This window comes from Vigna unguiculata, chromosome 3 (genome assembly GCF_037176805.1).
Source record: "Vigna unguiculata cultivar grain cowpea cultivar isolate G323 ecotype 2 chromosome 3, ASM3717680v1, whole genome shotgun sequence".
In the NCBI taxonomy this organism is placed as follows: Eukaryota; Viridiplantae; Streptophyta; class Magnoliopsida; order Fabales; family Fabaceae; genus Vigna; species Vigna unguiculata.
This window is the reverse complement of record NC_140794.1, coordinates 56,913,435-56,931,961: the sequence shown is the minus strand read 5'-3', so window position 1 is coordinate 56,931,961 and position 18,527 is coordinate 56,913,435.

Sequence of the window (18,527 nt, the reverse complement as noted above, 5' to 3'; positions counted from 1 at the left end):
TTATATAAAACTTTTTTATCATTTTAGAAATTTTTTCTTTTTTTCAATCATCGCTTAAAATGATTAAATTGAAAGACTAAATTATCAAAATTTCAAAAAATGAAATAATTTTAACTTTTACTAAAAGTTAAAGATAAACATATATTTAATTCTTTAATAAATAATTAAAAAATAATTTTTGTAATGAAATTTTAAAAAGAAATTATAACGTCAAATAATAAGGTTGTTAAAAAATTATGTTGGCATAATTGAATATTAAAATAATAAATTACATTTTTACGTAATAAACATTTAAATGTCATGACAATTAATGATAGAAAATATTATTATATTTTCTTAGTTATATTAATACTAAATTAATATAATTTAGAATTAAGTTTTGAATATTGTGATAATTAAAAGATTTGGTTGTTAGGTCGTCAAACTTTTATTAAATGATAGTAGAATATTGAATTAATATAAAACTAAACGGTAAATAGGTTTTTAATTATAGAGTTCATTATATAAAATTTGTTTATCTCTTTAGAAATTTTCTTTACATTTTTTTTACATTTCTCTAAGTTTACTCGTTTTTTTTTATATATTTTTCGATCAGAGACTACTTTTGAGCTCAGACAGAGAAAAAGAGAACATTGCCAATCCATCTGATAAAGATTCATGGACTGCAATCTATCCTTTTCTAGAGCACAATATGTTTCATTATGTGCTTGTGAGTTTTGTGAGCTGCATATGGCTCAATTTCTTGAATTTGGATTTTCTGCATGTGTATAACCATAGTGGTAGATTCAGATCATTGATCTGATTGCTTGTTTTTTAGATAGAGTCTTTAATACGAGTAAGTTGTGGAGGGAGAGTTTAAGAGTTATAGGAGTTTGAACCAAGGTAAGGGAATTTAGTATTTTTGTAGTAGTATGTATGATAATGTGAATTTGAGTACCTTATGCTGAAACGATGATTAATTGTGCTTGTTAGTTATGTGATTTTGTAAAAATTGAGAATTTGACTTGTAGATGTTGTGAATGAGAAAAATTATGAATTTGATGGAGCACCTTTGATGAATTGTATGTTTGGAGATTTTTACATACCGACACTCTCAAAGGGTTTTCTCTAATTAAAATGATTTGAACTATACATTGGCGATTTAATTAGAATAAAAACATATAGACAATTAAATTTTGGCATTTTAGTGTAGAAGAAATCAATATGGCATGAATTATTTAACTTTATTTTATTATCATTTATTATTTCCCAACAAAATTTTTCTTTATTAATGGTACCTAGAACATCATAACTATAGACGCATTCTTGAGCAAAATCATAGATTCCATTTTAATAATTCATGTTATTTTTCATGAATTTTTTTTTCTATAAATCAGACCTTTTAAAAAATTGCAAAAACAAACAGACCGGAATTCACATTTTAGAGACTGAATTTGGACATAATTTTTTTTTCTCTTTCCTTATGTAAAACATAATTAAGAACAATAGATTAAATAAATAATAAAAAAATCTATCATAATTTTTATTTAAATATTAAATGAATGATTAATAATTAATAAAAATGTTGATAAAATTAATAAAATAGAAAAAAAAGAAAGAAAATTATGTTAAGTTATAATTATTCATCATAAAAGTGTAAAATGAATATTTAAAATGGTTTATAAAATATAACTTGTTACAAGTTGCATAATTGTCTCGTGACAGAGGTCAGACTGGTGGATTAAATAACAATCCAAGAGTGAGAAAGGTTAGACAAGTGGGTTAAGTCACAATCTAAGAGTGAAATTCCTAGTATGACAATTGTTGAGCGAAAAATTGTTGCATGTGACATCAATTGTTTTATGGTAAAGACCAAGTAAATAAGTTACAATTCAATCAAGACGTTTGGATGATTACACTCTTAATAAATAATTAAAAAATAATTTTTAAATGAAATATGAAAAAACAATGTTAAATTACTCTTTTGATCTTCCTATTTGTCACGTAATATCAATTTGGTCGTCAAGTTTTTTTTTGTCTCAATTTGGTCCTTATTTTTTTAAAAATAATTCAAGTTATTCAATTATTCTCTAAAAGTCTTTAAATTAATTTTCTTTAATTTTATTTTCTCAATTTTCTTAATTTCTTTTTAACTCTTTATTTTCTTTAACTTCTTGGATTATTTATTTTTATTCTCTATTTATTTATAATTCTTTTCTTGAATTTTGTTTAAAATTTTTTTCTTGTCCTTCTTGAATATTTTATTCATTGAACTTTTTCTTTTTCCTTGAATCTTATCCTTTTGAATATTTCCTTTTTTAATATTGTTTTCTTGAATTTCAAGTTTTCAAAATTTTTCTTTAAGAATTCTTAATTAATTGGTTCTTCTTAATTTTTTTCTTGAATATTTCTTTACCAATCTTTTATTTCTTTCTTGAATTTTGTTATCATCTTCTTCAATTCTTTTTGAATGTCTAAATTCTTGTTTTTTTATTAAATTTTTAATAACCTTAATAACTTCATCTCAAAGTTTTTAAATTATTTTTCTTGAATTCAATTTTGTGAATTTTCATAATTTTTTCAACTCATCATTTTAATTAACTTTTTAAATTATTTATTTTTACACTTTTTTATTTATTATTCTTCTCTTGAATTTCATTTTCTTTATTTTTTTGAATTATTTTCTAAAGTTGTTATTACCTTCATCATCCTTTTTTTAATCTCTAAATTTTTTATTCAATTTTTATTTTGAGAAATTTTAATCATCATATTAAGTTATTTTTTTAAAATTTTTAATTTTTTTTATTAGATTCTATTTTCTCAGTTTTTTTAATTTTTTTAAACTCGTCATTTTCATAAATTTTTTGAATTATTTATTTTTATACTTTCTTTACTTATTGTTCTTTTCTTCAATTTTATTTTATTATTTTTTTAATTTTTTTTAAAGTTGTTATCAACTTCTTGATTTTTTTTAATCTCTCAAGTTTCTTATTTCTTTATTACTCATTTTTTTTTCATTAACTCCTTGAATGGTTTATTTTTATTGTTTTATTGAATTTTATTTTCTCAATTTTTTTGAATAATTTTTTAAATTTTGTATCAACTTCATATATTATTTTTGAAACTCTAATTATCTTCTTGTATTTTGTTTTGTGAAATTTTAATTATCGTATTGAGTTATTCTCTTCAACTTTTTAAATTCTTTTTCTTAAATTCTATTTTCTCAATTTTCTTAATTTCTTTATAACTCATTTTTTTCATTAACTCCTTGAATTGTTTATTTTCTTGCTTTTTGGTTTTTTATTCTTTTATTGAATTTTATTTTATCAATTTTTTGAATAATTTTTTAAAATTTTTATCAACTTCATAAATTGTTTTTGAAACTCTAATTATCTTTTTGAATTTTTAATAATCTTATTCAATTATTCTCTTAAAGACTTTAAATTAGTTTTCTTTAATTTTATTTTCTCAATTTTTTAATTTCTTTTTAACTCTTTATTTTCTTTAACTTCTTGGATTATTTATTTTTATTCTTTATTTATTTATAATTCTTTTCTTAAATTTTTTTTACATTTTTTCTTGTCCTTCTTGAATATTTTATTCATTAAATTTTTTCTTGTTCTTGAATCTTATCCTTTTGAATATTTTTTGTTTTAATCTTGTTTTCTTGAATTTAATGTTTTCAAAAAAATTCTTTAAGAATTTTTAATTAATTGTCTTGTTAATTTTTTCTTGAATATTTTTTTTACCAATATTTTATTTCTTTCTTGAATTTTGTTATCATCTTCTTCAATTCTTTTTGAATGTCTAAATTCTTGTTTTTTTTTTAATAATCTTAATAACTTCATCTTTCAAAGTTTTTAAATTATTTTTCTTGAATTCAATTTTGTGAATTTTCTTAATTTTTTTAACTCATGATTTTATTTAACTTCTTGAATTATTTATTTTTACACTTTTTATATTTATTGTTATTTTCTTGAATTATATTTTAAAGTTGTTATTATCTTCATCATCCTTTTTTAATCTCTAATTTTGTTATTCAATTTTTATTTTGAGAAATTTCAATCATCATATTAAGTTATTCTCTTAAAATTTTTAAATTCTTTTTATTGAATTCTGTTTTTTCAATTTTTTTAATTTTTTTAAACTTGTCATTTTCATAAACTTCTTGAATTATTTGCTTTTACACTTTCTTTACTTATTGTTCTTTTCTTGAATTTTATTTTATTAATTTTTTTAATTCTTTTTTAAAGTTGTTATCAATTTCTTGATTTTTTTAATCTCTCAATTTTCTCAATTTCTTTATAACTCATTTTTTTCATCAACTCCTTGAATTGTTTATTTTCATTGTTTTATTGTTTTTTATTCTTTTATTGAATTTTATTTTCTCAATTTATTTGAATAATTTTTTAAACTTTTTATCAACTTCATAAATTGTTTTTGAAATTCTAATTATCTTCTTGTATTTTGTTTTGTGAAATTTTAATTATCGTATTGAGTTATTCTCTTCAAGTTCTTAAATTCTTTTTCTTGAATTTTATTTTCTCAATTTACTTAATTTCTTTATAACTCTTTTGTTTCATTATCTCCTTGAATTGTTTATTTTCATTGTTTTTTGATTTTTTATTATTTTATTGAATTTTATTTTATCAATTTTTTGAATAATTTTTTAAATTTTTTATCAACTTCATAAATTGTTTTTGAAACTCTAATTATCTTCTTCTATTTTGTTGTTTGAATTTTTAATAATCTTATTATATTATTCTCTTAAAGATTTTAAATTATTTTTCTTTAATTTTATTTCCCCAATTTTTTTAATTTCTTTTGAACTTTTTATTTTCTTTAACTTCTTGAATTATTTATTTTTATTCTTTATTTATTTTTAATTATTTTCTTGATTTTTTTTTTACATTTTATTTCTTGTCCTACTTGAATATTTTATTCATTAAATTTTTTCTTGTTCTTGAATCTTACCCTTTTGAATATTTTCTGTTTTAATCTTGTTTTCTTGAATTTCAAGTTTTCAAAATTTTTCTTTAAGAATTTTTAATTAATTTTTTCTTGCTAATTTTTTCTTGAATATTTCTTTACCAATTTTTTATTTCTTTCTTGAATTTTGTTATCATCTTCTTCAATTCTTTTTGAATGTCTAAATTCTTGGTTTTTTTTTAATTTTTAACAACCTTAATAACTTCATCTCTCAAAGTCTGAAAATTTTTTTCATGAATTACATTTTGTAAATTTTCTTACTTTTTTTTAAACTCTTCATTTTCATTAATTTACTGAATTACTTATTTTTAGACTTTCTCTTTTTATTTTTATTTTCTTAATATTTTTGAATTATTTTTTAAAGTTGTTATCAACTTCTTAATCCTTTCTAAATCTCTAATTATATTCTTGAATTTTGTTTTATAAAATTTTAATCATTATATTGAATTATTCTTTTAAAGTTTTTAAATTGTTTTTCTTGAATTCTGTTTTCTTACTTTTCTTAACTTTTTTAAACTCGTCATTTAAATAACTTCTTGAATTATTTATTTTTATATTTTCTTTACTTATTGTTCTTTTACTGAATTTTACTTTCTTAATATTTTTGAATTCTTTTTTAAAGTTGTTATCAACTTCTTAATCCTTTTTTTAAATCTCTAATTACGTTCTTAAATCTTGTTTTGTAACATTTTAATCATGATATTGAATTCTTATCTTAAAGTTATTAAATTCTTTTTCTTAAATTCTATTTTCTTACCTTTGTTAACTTTTTTAAACTTGTCATTTTCATTTATTTATTGAATTATTTATTTTTACACTTTATTTTTTAAACTAACTATTATCTTATTGATCCTTTTTTTAATCTCTAATTGTGTTCTTCAATTTTGATTTTGAGAAATTTTAATCATCATATTGAGTTCTTCTCTTAAAGTTTTTAAATATTTTTTTTTTGAATTATATTTTCTCACATTTCTTAATTTTTTTAAACTCGTCATTTTCATTAACTTCTTAAATTACTTAATTTTACACTTTATTTTTTAAAGTTGTTAATATCTTATTGATCCTTTTTTAATATCTAATTGTGTTCTTCAATTTTTATTTTGAGAAATTTTAATCATCATATTGAGTTCTTCTCTTAAACTTTTTAAATTCTTTTTCTTGAACTCTATTTTCTCACTTTTCTTAACTTTTTTAAACTCTTCATTTTTAATAACTTCTTCAAAAACTTATTTTTACACTTTCTTTACATATTTTTCTTTTCTTGAATTTTCATTTCTTAAACTTTTTGAATTCTTTTTTAAAGTTGTTATCAAGTTCTTGATCCATTTTAAATTTCCAATTATTTTCTTGAAATTCGTTTTGTAAAATTTTAATCATCATATTTTTTCTTTTCTTTAAGTTTTTAATTTTTTTTCTTGAATTCTATTTTCTTAATTTTTTTAAATTCTTCATTTTTATTGACTTCTTGAATTACTTATTTTTACACTTTATTTACTTTTTTTTTCTTGAATTTTATTTTCTTAAACTTTTTGATTTTTTTTAAAGTTGTTATTAACTTCTTGATCCTTTTTAAATCTCTAATTATGTTCTTGAATTTTGGTTTGTAAAATTTTAATCATCATATTGAGTTCTTCTCTTAAAGTTTTTAAATACTTTTTCTTTAATTCTTTATTCTAACTTTTCTTAATTTTGTAAACTCGTCATTTTCATTAACTTCTTGAATTACTTATTTCTACATTTTCTTTACTTATGGTTCTTTTCTTGTATTTTATTTTCTTAAATGTTTTGAATTCTCTTTTAAAGTTATTATCAACTTCTTGATCTTTTTAAATCTCTAATACGTTCTTGAATTTTATTTAGTAAAATTTTAATCATCATATTTAGTTTTTCACCTATAGGTTTTAAATTCTTTCTCTTGAATTCTATTTTTTCACTTTCCTTAATTTTTTTAAACTCTTCATTTTCATTAACTTCTTGAAAAACTTATTTTTACACTTTCTTTACTTATTTTTTTTTCTTGAATGTTCTTTTCTTAAACTTTTTGAATTCTTTTTTAAAGTTGTTATAAACTTCTTGATTCTTTTTACATATTTTTACACTTTCTTTATATATGGTTCTTTTCTTTAATTTTATTTTCTTAGTCTTTCTGAATTCTTTTTTAAAGTTATCATCAACTTCTTAATCATTTTTAAATCTTTATTTATGTTCTTAAATTTTATTTTGTAAATCTTTAATAATCATATTTATTTTTTCCCTTAAAGTTTATAAATTATTTTTCTTGGATTCTATTTTCTCACTTTTCTTCATTTTCTTAAACTCTTTATCTTCATTAACTTCTTGAAATACTTATTTTTAAAATTTCTTTACATACATTTTTTTTCTCAAATTTTTATTTCTTAATCTTTTTGAATTCTTTTTTAAAGTTGTTATCAACTTCTTGATCCTTTTTTAATCATCATATTTTGTTATTCTCTTAAAGTTTTTAAATTCTTTTTCTTGAAGTCTATTTTCTCACTTTTCTCAACTTTTTTAAATTCTTCATTTTCAATAACTTCTTGAAAAAATTATTTTTACAATTTCTTTACTTATTTTTCTTTTCTTGAATGTTCTTTTCTTTAACTTTTTGAATTCTTTTTTAAAGTTGTTATCATCTTCTTAATCTTTTTAAATCTCCAATTATTTTCTTGAAATTTGTTTTGTAAAATTTTAATCATCATATTGAGTTCTTCTTTTAAAGTTTTTAAATACTTTTTCTTTAACTCTATTTTCTCATTTTTCTTAACTTTTTAAACTTTTGATTTTGAAGAACTTCTCGAAAAACTTATTTTTACACTTTCTTTACTTGTTTTTCTTTTCTTGAATTTTCATTTCTTAAACTTTTTGAATTCGTTTTTAAAATTGTTATAAACTTCTTGATTCTTTTTACATCTCCAATTATTTTCTTGAAATTTGTTTTGTAAAATTTTAATCATCATATTGAGTTCTTCTGTTAAAGTTTTTAAATTCTTTTTCTTGGACTCTATTTTTATACTTTTCTTAACTTTTTTAAACTCTTCATTTTCAATAAATTTTTGAAAAACTTATTTTTACACTTTCTTTACTTAATTTTCTTTTCTTAAATATTATTTTCTTAAACTTTTTGAATTATTTTTTAAAGTTGTTATCAAATTCTTTATCCTTTTTAAATCTCCAATTACTTTCTTGAAATTGATATTGTAAAATTTTAATCATCATATTGAGTTATTCTCTTAAAGTTTTAAAATTCTTTTTTCGTGAACTCTATTTTCTCACTTTTCTTAACTTTTTTAAACTGTTCATTTTCGATAACTTCTTGAAAAACTTATTTTCACACATTATTTACATATTTTTCTTTTCTTGAATTTTCTTTTATTAAACTTTTTGAATTCTTTTTTAAAGTTGTTATCAACTTCTTTATCATTTTTAAATCTCTAATTATGTTCTTGAATTTTGTTTTGTAAAATTTTAATTATTATATTGAATTATTCTTTTAAAGTTTTTAAATTATTTTTCTTGAATTCTGTTTTGTCATTTTTCTTAATTTTTTAAAACACTTCACTTTCATTAACTTCAAAAATTATTTATTTTAAAACTTTCTTTACTTATTTTTCTTTTCTTGAATTTTATTTTGTTAAACTTTTTGAGATCTTTTTTAAAGTTGTTATCAACTTCTTGATCCTTTTTGAATCTCTAATTATGTTCTTGAATTTTGGTTTGTAAAATTTTAATCATCATATTGAATTCTTCTCTTAAAGTTCTTAAATTTTCTTTCTTTAATTCTTTTTTTCTCACTTTTCTTAATTTTGTAAACTCACCATTCTCATTAACTTCTTGAATTACTTATTTCTATACTTTATTTTCTTATGGTTCTTTTCTTGAATTTTATTTTCTTAAATTTTTTGAATTCTTTTTAAAATTTTTATCAACTTCTTGATCATTTTTAAATCTCTTATTACATTCTTAAATTTTATTTTTAAAATTTTAATCATCATATTGAGTTCTTCACCTATAGGTTTTAAATTATTTTTCTTGAATTCTACTTTCTCACTTTTCTTAATTTTTTTAAACTCTTCATTTTCATTGACTTCTTGAATTACGTAGTTTTACACTTTCTTTACTTCATTTTCCTTTCTTGAATTTTTTTTCTTAAACTTTTTGAATTAATTTTTAAAGTTGGTATGAACTTCTTGATCCTTATTAAATCCCTAATTACGTTCTTCAATTTTATTTTGTAAAATTTTGATCATCATACTGAGTTCTTCACCTAAAGTTTTTAAATTTTTTTTTCTTGAACTCTATTTTCCCACTTTTCTTAACTTTTTAAAACTCTACATTTTCAATAACTTCTTGAAAAACTTATTTTTACATTTTCTTTACTTATTTTTCTTTTCTTAAACTTTTTGAATTCTTTTTTAAAGTTGTTATCAACTTCTTGATCCTTTTAAAATCTCTAACTATTTTCTTGAAAATTGATTTTTAAAACTTAAATTTTAATCATCATATTGAGTTATTCTCTTAAAGTTTTTAAATTCTTTTTCTTGAACTCTATTTTCTCATTTTTCTTAAATTTTTTAAACTCTACATTTTCAATAACTTATTGAAAAACTTATTTTTACATTTTCTTTACTTATTTTTATTTTCTTGAATTTTCTTTTCTTAAACTTTTTGAATTCTTTTTTAAAGTTGTTATCAACTTCATGATCCTTTTAAATCTCCAATTATTTTCTTGAAATTTGTTTGGTAAAATTTTAATCATCGTATTGAGTTCTTCTTTTAAAGTTTTTAAATTCTTTTTCTTGAACTCTATTTTCTCACTTTTCTTAAATTTTTTAAACTCTTCATTTTAAAGTTTATAATTTTTTTTTCTTAAATTATATTTTCTCACTTTTCTTCATTTTTTTTAACGTATTCATCTTCATTGACTTCTTGAAATACTTATTTTTAAACTTTCTTTACATATTTTTTTTCTTGAATTATTTTTTCTTAATCTTTTTGAATTCTTTTTTAAAGTTGTTATCAATTTCTTGATCCGTTTTTAATCATCATATTTTGTTCTTCTGTTAAAGTTTTTAATTTTTTTTTCTTGAACTCTATTTTCTCACTTTTCTTAACTTTTTTAAACTCTTCATTTTCAATAACTTCTTGAAAAACTTATTTTTACTCTTTCTTTACATATTTCTCTTTTCATGAATTTTCATTTCTTAAACTTTTTGAATTCTTTTCTGAAGTTGTTTTATAGTTCTTCATCCTCTTTAAATCTCCAATTATATTCTTCAAATTTGTTTTGTAAAATTTTAATCATCATATTGAGTTCTTCTCTTAAAGTTTTTAAATTCTTTTTCATGAACTCTATTTTCTAACTTTTCTTAACTTTTTTAAACTCTTCATTTTCAATATATTTCTTGAAAAACTTATTCTTACACTTTCTTTACTTATTTTTCTTTTCTTAAAATTTTTTAATTATTTTTTAAAATCTCCAATTATTTTCTTGAAATTTATTTTGTAAAATTTTAATCATCATATTTTGTTCTTCTCTTAAAGTTTTTAAATTCTTTTTGCTGAACTCTATTTTGTCACTTTTCTTAACTTTTTTAAACTCTTCATTTTCAAGAACTTCATGAAAAACTTATTTTTACACTTTCTTTACTTATATTTTTTTTCTTGAATTTTCTTTCCTTAAACTTTTTAAATTCTTTTTTAATGTTGTTATCAACATCTTGATCCTTTTTAAATCTCCAATTACTTTCTTGAAATTTGTTTTGTAAAATTTTAATTATCATATTTTGTTCTTCTCTTAAAGTTTTTAAATTCTTTTTCTTAACCTCTATTTTCTCACTTTTCTTAACTTTTTTAAACTCTTCTTTTTCAATAACTTCTTGAAAAATTTATTTGTACACTTTGTTTACTTATTTTTCTTTTCTTTAATTTTCTTTTCTTAAACTTTTTCAATTTCTTTTTAGAGTTGTTATCAACCTCTAGATCCTTTATAAATCTCCAATTATTTTCTTGAAATTTGTTTTGTAAAATTTTAATCATCATATTGAGTTCTTCTGTTAAAGTTTTTAAATTCTTTTTCTTGAACTCTATTTTCTTTTTTCTTAACTTTTTTAAACTCTTCATTTTCAATAACTTCTTGAAAAACTTATTTTTACACTTTGTTTACCTATTTTTCTTTTCTTTAATTTTATTTTCTTAAACTTTTTCAATTCTTTTTTAGAGTTGTTATCAACCTCTAGATCCTTTATAAATCAACAATTATTTTCTTGAAATTTGTTTTGTAAAATTTTAATCATCATATTTAGTTCTTCTGTTAAAGTTTTTAAATTCTTTTTCTTGAACTTTATTTTCTCTTTTCTTAACTTTTTTAAACTCTTAATTTTCAATAACTTCTTGAAAAACTTATTTTTACACTTTGTTTACTTATTTTACTTTTTTTTAATTTTATTTTCTTAAACTTTTTCAATTCTTTTTTAGAGTTGTTGTCAACCTCTAGATCCTTTATAAATCTCCAATTATTTTCTTGAAAGTTGTTTTGTAAAATTTTAATCATCGTATTGAGTTCTTTTGTTAAAGTTTTTAAATTCTTTTTCTTGAACTCTATTTTCTCACTTTTCTTAACTTTTTTAAACTCTTCATTTTCAATAACTTCTTGAAAAACTTATTTTTACACTTTCTTTACATTTTTCTCTTTTCATGAATTTTCATTTCTTAAACTTTTTGAATTCTTTTCTGAAGTTGTTTTATAGTTCTTCATCCTCTTTAAATCTCCAATTATATTCTTCAAATTTGTTTTGTAAAATTTTAATCATCATATTGAGTTCTTCTCTTAAAGTTTTTAAATTCTTTTTCTTGAACTCTATTTTCTAACTTTTCTTAACTTTTTTAAACTCTTCATTTTCAATATATTTCTTGAAAAACTTATTTTTACACTTTCTTTACATATTTTTTTTCTTGAATTTTCATTTCTTAAACTTTTTGAATTCTTTTTTGAAGTTGTTATCAACTTCTTGATTCTTTTTAAATCTCCAATTATTTTCTTGAAATTTGTTATGTAAAATTTTAATCATCATATTTTGTTCTTCTCTTAAAGTTTTTAAATTCTTTTTGCTGAACTCTATTTTCTCACTTTTATTAAGTTTTTTAAACTCTTCATTTTCAATAACTTCTTGAAAAATTTATTTTTACACTTTACTTTTTTTTCTTTTCTTGAATTTTCTTTTCTTAAACTTTTTGAATTTTTTTTAAAGTTGTTATCAACTTCTTGATTCTTTTTACATCACCAATTATTTTCTTGAAATTTGTTTTGTAAAATTTTAATCATCATATTGAGTTCTTTTATTAAAGTTTTTAAATTCTTTTTCTTGAACTCTATTTTCTCACTTTTCTTAACTTTTTTAAACTCTTCATTTTCAATAACTTCTTGAAAAATTATTTTTTACACTTTCTTTACTTATTTTTCTTTTCTTAAACTTTTTGCATTCCTTTTTAAAGTTGTTATCAACTTTTTGATCGCTTTTAAATCTCCAATTATTTTCTTGAAATTTGTTTGGTAAAATTTTATTCATCGTATTGAGTTCTTCTCTTAAAGTTTAAAAATGTTAAGAAAAGTGAAAAAATAGAGTTCAATAAAAAGAATTTAAAAACTTTAAGAGAAGAACTCAATATGATGATTAAAATTTTACAAAACAAAATTGTAGAAAATATTTGGAGATTTAAAAAGAATCAAGAAGTTTATAACAACTTTAAAAAAGAATTCAAAAAGTTTAAGAAAAGAAAAATAAGTAAAGAAAATGTAAAAATAAGTTTTTCAAAAAGTTATTGAAAATGTAGAGTTTAAAAAAGTTAAGAAAAGTTGGAAAATAGAGTTCAAGAAAAAGAATTTAAAAACTTTAAGAGAAGAGAACTCAATATGATGATTAAAATTTTATAAAACAAATTTCAAGAAAATAATTTGAGGTTTAAAAAGAATCAAGAAGTTGATAACAACTTTAAAAAAGAATTTAAAAAGTTTAAGAAAATAAAATTCAAGAAAAGAAAAATATGTAAAGAATGTGTAAAAATAAGTGTTTCATGAAGTTCTTGAAAATGAAGAGTTTAAAAAAGTTAAGAGAAGAACTAAATATGATGATTAAAATTTTACAAAACAACTTTTCTTAACTTTTGTTTTTCTTGAATTCTAATTTCTCACTTTTCTTAGTTTTTTGAAACTCTTCATTCTGAGGAACTTCTTGAAAAACTTATTTTTACACTTTCTTTACATATATTTTTTTTCTTAAACTTTTTGAATTCTTTTTTAAGGTTGTTATAAACTTCTTAATTCTTTTTAAATCTTCAATTATTTTCTTGAATTTTGTTTTGTAAAATTTTAATCTTCATATTGAGTTCTTCTCTTAAAGTTTTTAAATTCTTTTTCTTGAACTCTATTTTCTCACTTTTCTTAACTTTTTTAAACTCTTCATTTTTAATAACTTCTTGAAAATTTAATTTTTACACTTTCTTTACTTATTTTTCTTTTCTTGAATTTTCTTCTCTTAAACTTTTTGAATTCTTTTTTAAAGTTGTTATCAACGTCTTGATCCTTTTTAAATCTCCAATTATTTTCTTGAAATTTGTTTTGTAAAATTTTAAGCATCATATTGAGTTATTGTCTTAGAGTATTTAAATTCTTTTTCTTGAACTTTATTTTCTCACTTTTTTTAACTTTTTTAAACTCTTCATTTTCAATAGCTTCTTTAAAAACTTATTTTTACACTTTCTTTACTTATTTTTCTTGTTTTGAAATTTGTTTTCTTAATCTCTTTGAATTATTTTTTAAAGTTGTTATCAACTTCATGATCCTTTTTAAATCTCCAATTATTTTCTTGAAATTTGTTTTGTAAAATTTTAAGCATCATGTTGAGTTATTGTGTTAAAGTATTTAAATTCTTTTTCTTGAACTTTATTTTCTCACTTTTCTTAACTTTTTTAAACTCTTCATTTTCAATAACTTCTTTAAAAACTTATTTTTACACTTTCTTTACTTATTTTTCTTGTTTTGAAATTTTTTTTCTTAATCCCTTTGAATTATTTTTTAAAGTTGTTATCAACTTCTTGATCATTTTTAAATCTCCAATTACTTTCTTGAAATATTTTTTTGTAAAATTTTAATCATCATATTGAGTTCTTGTCTTAAAGTATTTAAATTTTTTTTCTTGAACTCTATTTTGTCATTTTTCTTAACTTTTTTAAACTCTTCATTTTCAATAACTTCTTGAAAAACTTATTTTTACACTTTCTTTACTTATTTTTCTTGTTTTGAAATTTGTTTTCTTAATCTCTTTGAATTCTTTTTTAAAGTTGTTATTAACTTGTTGATCCTTTTTAAATCTCCAATTATTTTCTTGAAATTTGTTTTGTAAAATTTTAATCATCATATTGAGTTCTTGTCTTAAAGTATTTAAATTCTTTTTCTTGAACTGTATTTTGTCACTTTTCTTAACTTTTTTAAACTCTTCATTTTCAATAACTTCTTGAAAAACTTATTTTTACACTTTCTTTACTTATTTTTCTTGTTTTGAAAATTGTTTTCTTAATCTCTTTGAATTCTCTTTTAAAGTTGTTATTAACTTGTTGATCCTTTTTAAATCTCCAATTATTTTCTTGAAATTTTTTTGTAAAATTTTAATCATCATATTTTATTCTTCTCTTAAAGTTTTTAAATTCTTGTTCTTGAACTGTATTTTCTCACTTTTGTTAACTTTTTTATACTCTTCATTTAAAATAGGTTTAATTACTCGGATCATACCCTGTTTGACTCGAAAATTTCAAAATGGTACCCGCTTTGAACTTTGTCTCAATTTGGTACCCAGGTTTTTCTTTTCTTGATTTTTCTTTTCTTAAACTTTACACGACCCAAACGGGCTTGTCGACTTAGACTAGTCGAGTGAACTCGAAGATAGAGACGAGTCGAACCGATGGCCCAAGTAGGACGGGCGAGCCCGATGACCTACACTAGTCGGGCGCGCTAGATGACCTAAAGGTGTCAGGCAGGCCTAATGACCCAGAACTTTTAAACAGGCCTAACGACCCAACCAACCCGTTGACCCAACAAGCCTAATTGACCCAATGACCTAGACGGGCTCGACGACCTTGTTGGGTCGGGCCGGCTATACGACACAGACTTGTTGGGGGTGCTCGATGACACATACAGGCCCGACAACCCATATGGGGTCGGGCGGGCTTGACGATCTAGTGGGGCCAAGTCGGGCCAACGACCTAAATGGGTCAGGTCAGGCTAGGTCGACGAACTTGACAAGGCATGACTGGCCCGTATGGACCGTCAGGCTGATTAGGCTTGTCTGGATTGTCAGGCTGACCCGGCCTAGCCCATTTGGGTTTCCTGATCGACTCGGCCTGATTGGGTTGTCGAGTCTATTTCCAAATTTGTCATGAACTCAAAACATAATTAAACCTAAAATAAATATTGTTAAAATGAAATTTTATCTCACAAGAAATTCAATTATTTTATCCAAACAAGAAATTGAAATGTAAGATATTTTAATTTCTTTATCTAAACAAGTTATTTAGAAAATGAAGGGAATCTAATTGTAAACAATTTAGATACAATACATTTCAATTTCTCAACATTGTTGAAATGCTTCATTCACATAAAGCCTACCATTTGATTTATACGGTTTCCTTTCGAAACTAGGTCAAGAATATAAAAAATCAATCTAAAAAATGGTCAAAATAATTGATTGTTTAAGAATTTTCATCGATTATTCCGATAGTATCATAGAAAATAATTTTTTTTCAAAATAATCGATTATTACTAAACATAATTGATTATTCCGATGACGTTTGAAAAGAAATATTTTTTCAGGATAATCCATTTTAGGTTTTCTGACTAAATTTAAAATTATTTTCTTTTTTTAATTATTTTTTCTTTTTATGTGGTTGCCTTTTGTGTTTTCTCAATTTTGTATTATTTATAGATAGGAAGCTCGTATGTCTCATCACACATTTATTTTTTTTCTTTTCATTCTTCAAGAAACGAGTTCCTTTTTTAAAAAAAAAAGAAAAAAAACCTATAATGTGTTTAGGTATATAATTAAACACATTTTTTTTATAATGTGTCTACTACTAAAAACTTTTTCTATATATTCCAGAAGTCCAAATTTTATTGTTATAACCTCCAAAAATAAATTTAATTCTAAGTTACCCAATAATAGTTTTCCTTGATGGAGAATTGAAAATAAAGAAGAAAAATGAATGAATATAATATAAAATATATAAAAACTTATTCTCATGAATAATTTGTTTAACATATCTTTGATTCATCCGTTGCCATGTCTTTAAGGTTATATTCTGTTGTGAAAATAAATAATTCTAAGACTTAGAATCATTTTGAAATTTGAAAAAAAAATTAGATAAAATTTATCTTGTGAAATTTTTATTAGAATTTTTAGTCTTTATTATGTTAGTTTTCAAATCAAAATGATGAACTTTCCTATATTCTTTTTAGATTAATTGTGAATATAGGTAAATTAAAGTTTATTTCCTTTTCACATTTTCAGATTTATCAATTTTTCGGTTAAATTTTTTTAAACATACAAAAGATTAATTTTCTGATTTTCATGTCTAAATCATTGAAGGACATTAAAAATATAATTCTCCATTATGTAAATACAACTCAAAATTTTAATTTTCAGATTGAATTATGTGAAAATATTACCGATCAATCAATCAATCTAAATATTTTTACACTATATTAGAGTGCATGCAGAAGTTATATAGGTGCAGGAAGAAATAGCATAGAACAAAATTTTGAGAGGCTTGAACCATATTAGCCCATGGCTAAAAGCCTGATAGTTTAGTCCAATTTTAGGTCCAATACGGATATATACATGATACTAAGTGGTGTGGCGAACTAAGTTCATGTTAGTATGTACTAGTTTTTTTACCCATGCGAATGCTGTCTACTTAAATTTTAATATTTTAATATTACAATAAATATATTTAGATAAGTATTAAATTATAGTATATGATAAGTATTTCAATAAAGAACGATAAGTATAATCAATGAGCAATTTGTATTAAAATTTAATACTTGAATCATATGATGATCTTTGACTTTGAATAATTTTAATCAATTTTTGAGTCATTGATTTGGTTTTCTTATTCAATATTATCATAAAAGAATATACTAATGTAAAAAAATTCTAAAAAATAGATTTGAAATAAATCATATATAACTGTTAATATAAGTATGGGCAGCCGATAAATGTGCCCGCGGGTATTTTTTTTCACTATTATAAATATTAATAATAACTTTATTATGAAATTGATTCACTTTATGTATTATATTTTTGAATTAAAATAAAAAATTATCAAAAAATTGTATACATATTAATTTGAATCATAATTAATTTTTTTTTGAACAATTTGATGCAATGCAATGTGTTAGGTTTAAAATAGATTAAAAAAATAAATAATTTTATATTAAAGAATCATTATATATTAGTTGTAATAAATAATTCAATATTATTCATAATAAATTATTTAATGTTTTAAATATTTTTTTGTAATATTTTGTATATTTTTAACTAAATGTGTTTTTTAATATTTATAAATGAAAAAAAAATTCATATTTGTACATTATATTGTAAAAAAGTCATATTGGTATCGAATTTGTTCATGTTATTCTATGTATTTTATAAATACTAAAAAATATGTTTTTTTAATTAATTATCATGTATATGTATTTTAAATATTATTATTTCTTTTTATCTAAATACAATTGTTTTATAAATTTTTAAGCTTAAAATGATTACTTGAACTAGCACACACATATGTTAACATATCCGTATATACGTATGATTTTATATTAGTAAGCGATGATATTATAATGATAATGTCATTAAGTTAATATACAAAGCAAAATTATATTTATTAAGAGCAAAATAGAATGAATAGAGAAGAGAGGAGAAAATAATTATTGATGAACTGAGAAAAAAGAAAAAAAGAATGTAAGAATCGTTTTCTGAAAAATATGTAAAATTAATTATTAATTTTTAAAAAGTAAATAAATATTATAAAGGGTAAAGTATGAATAATAATTGTGAAAAAAAAAATTCTTTTTATATATACTTATAAATAATTATAAATATATAGTTATAGATAAACTAATTTTGAGGAGGATTTTTTCTGTATTCACTTACATCTACGTGTAAATCATTAATTTATTATCCCAGATTAAAAGAATTATTAAAATTATATCTAAAATTAACAAACCAGTGCGTAAAGTTATATATTTCTGATTAATTTAATCAATTAAATTACAAACCAACCAAATTAGTTCCTAGAATTAAAAAAATGGCAAAAAGTTCCTAAAATGGTAAATTATCAAATAATTTACTCTTTTAACACGCTAAGGAAATATTTTACTTACTTATTTGTTTTTAGTTTTAAAAATATGAATTCACAATTCTAGTAGAAAATTATGATTTTTTTTTTTATAATTACTTATTTAGTCTCATATTTTATTGGTTTGGTTCCTTACT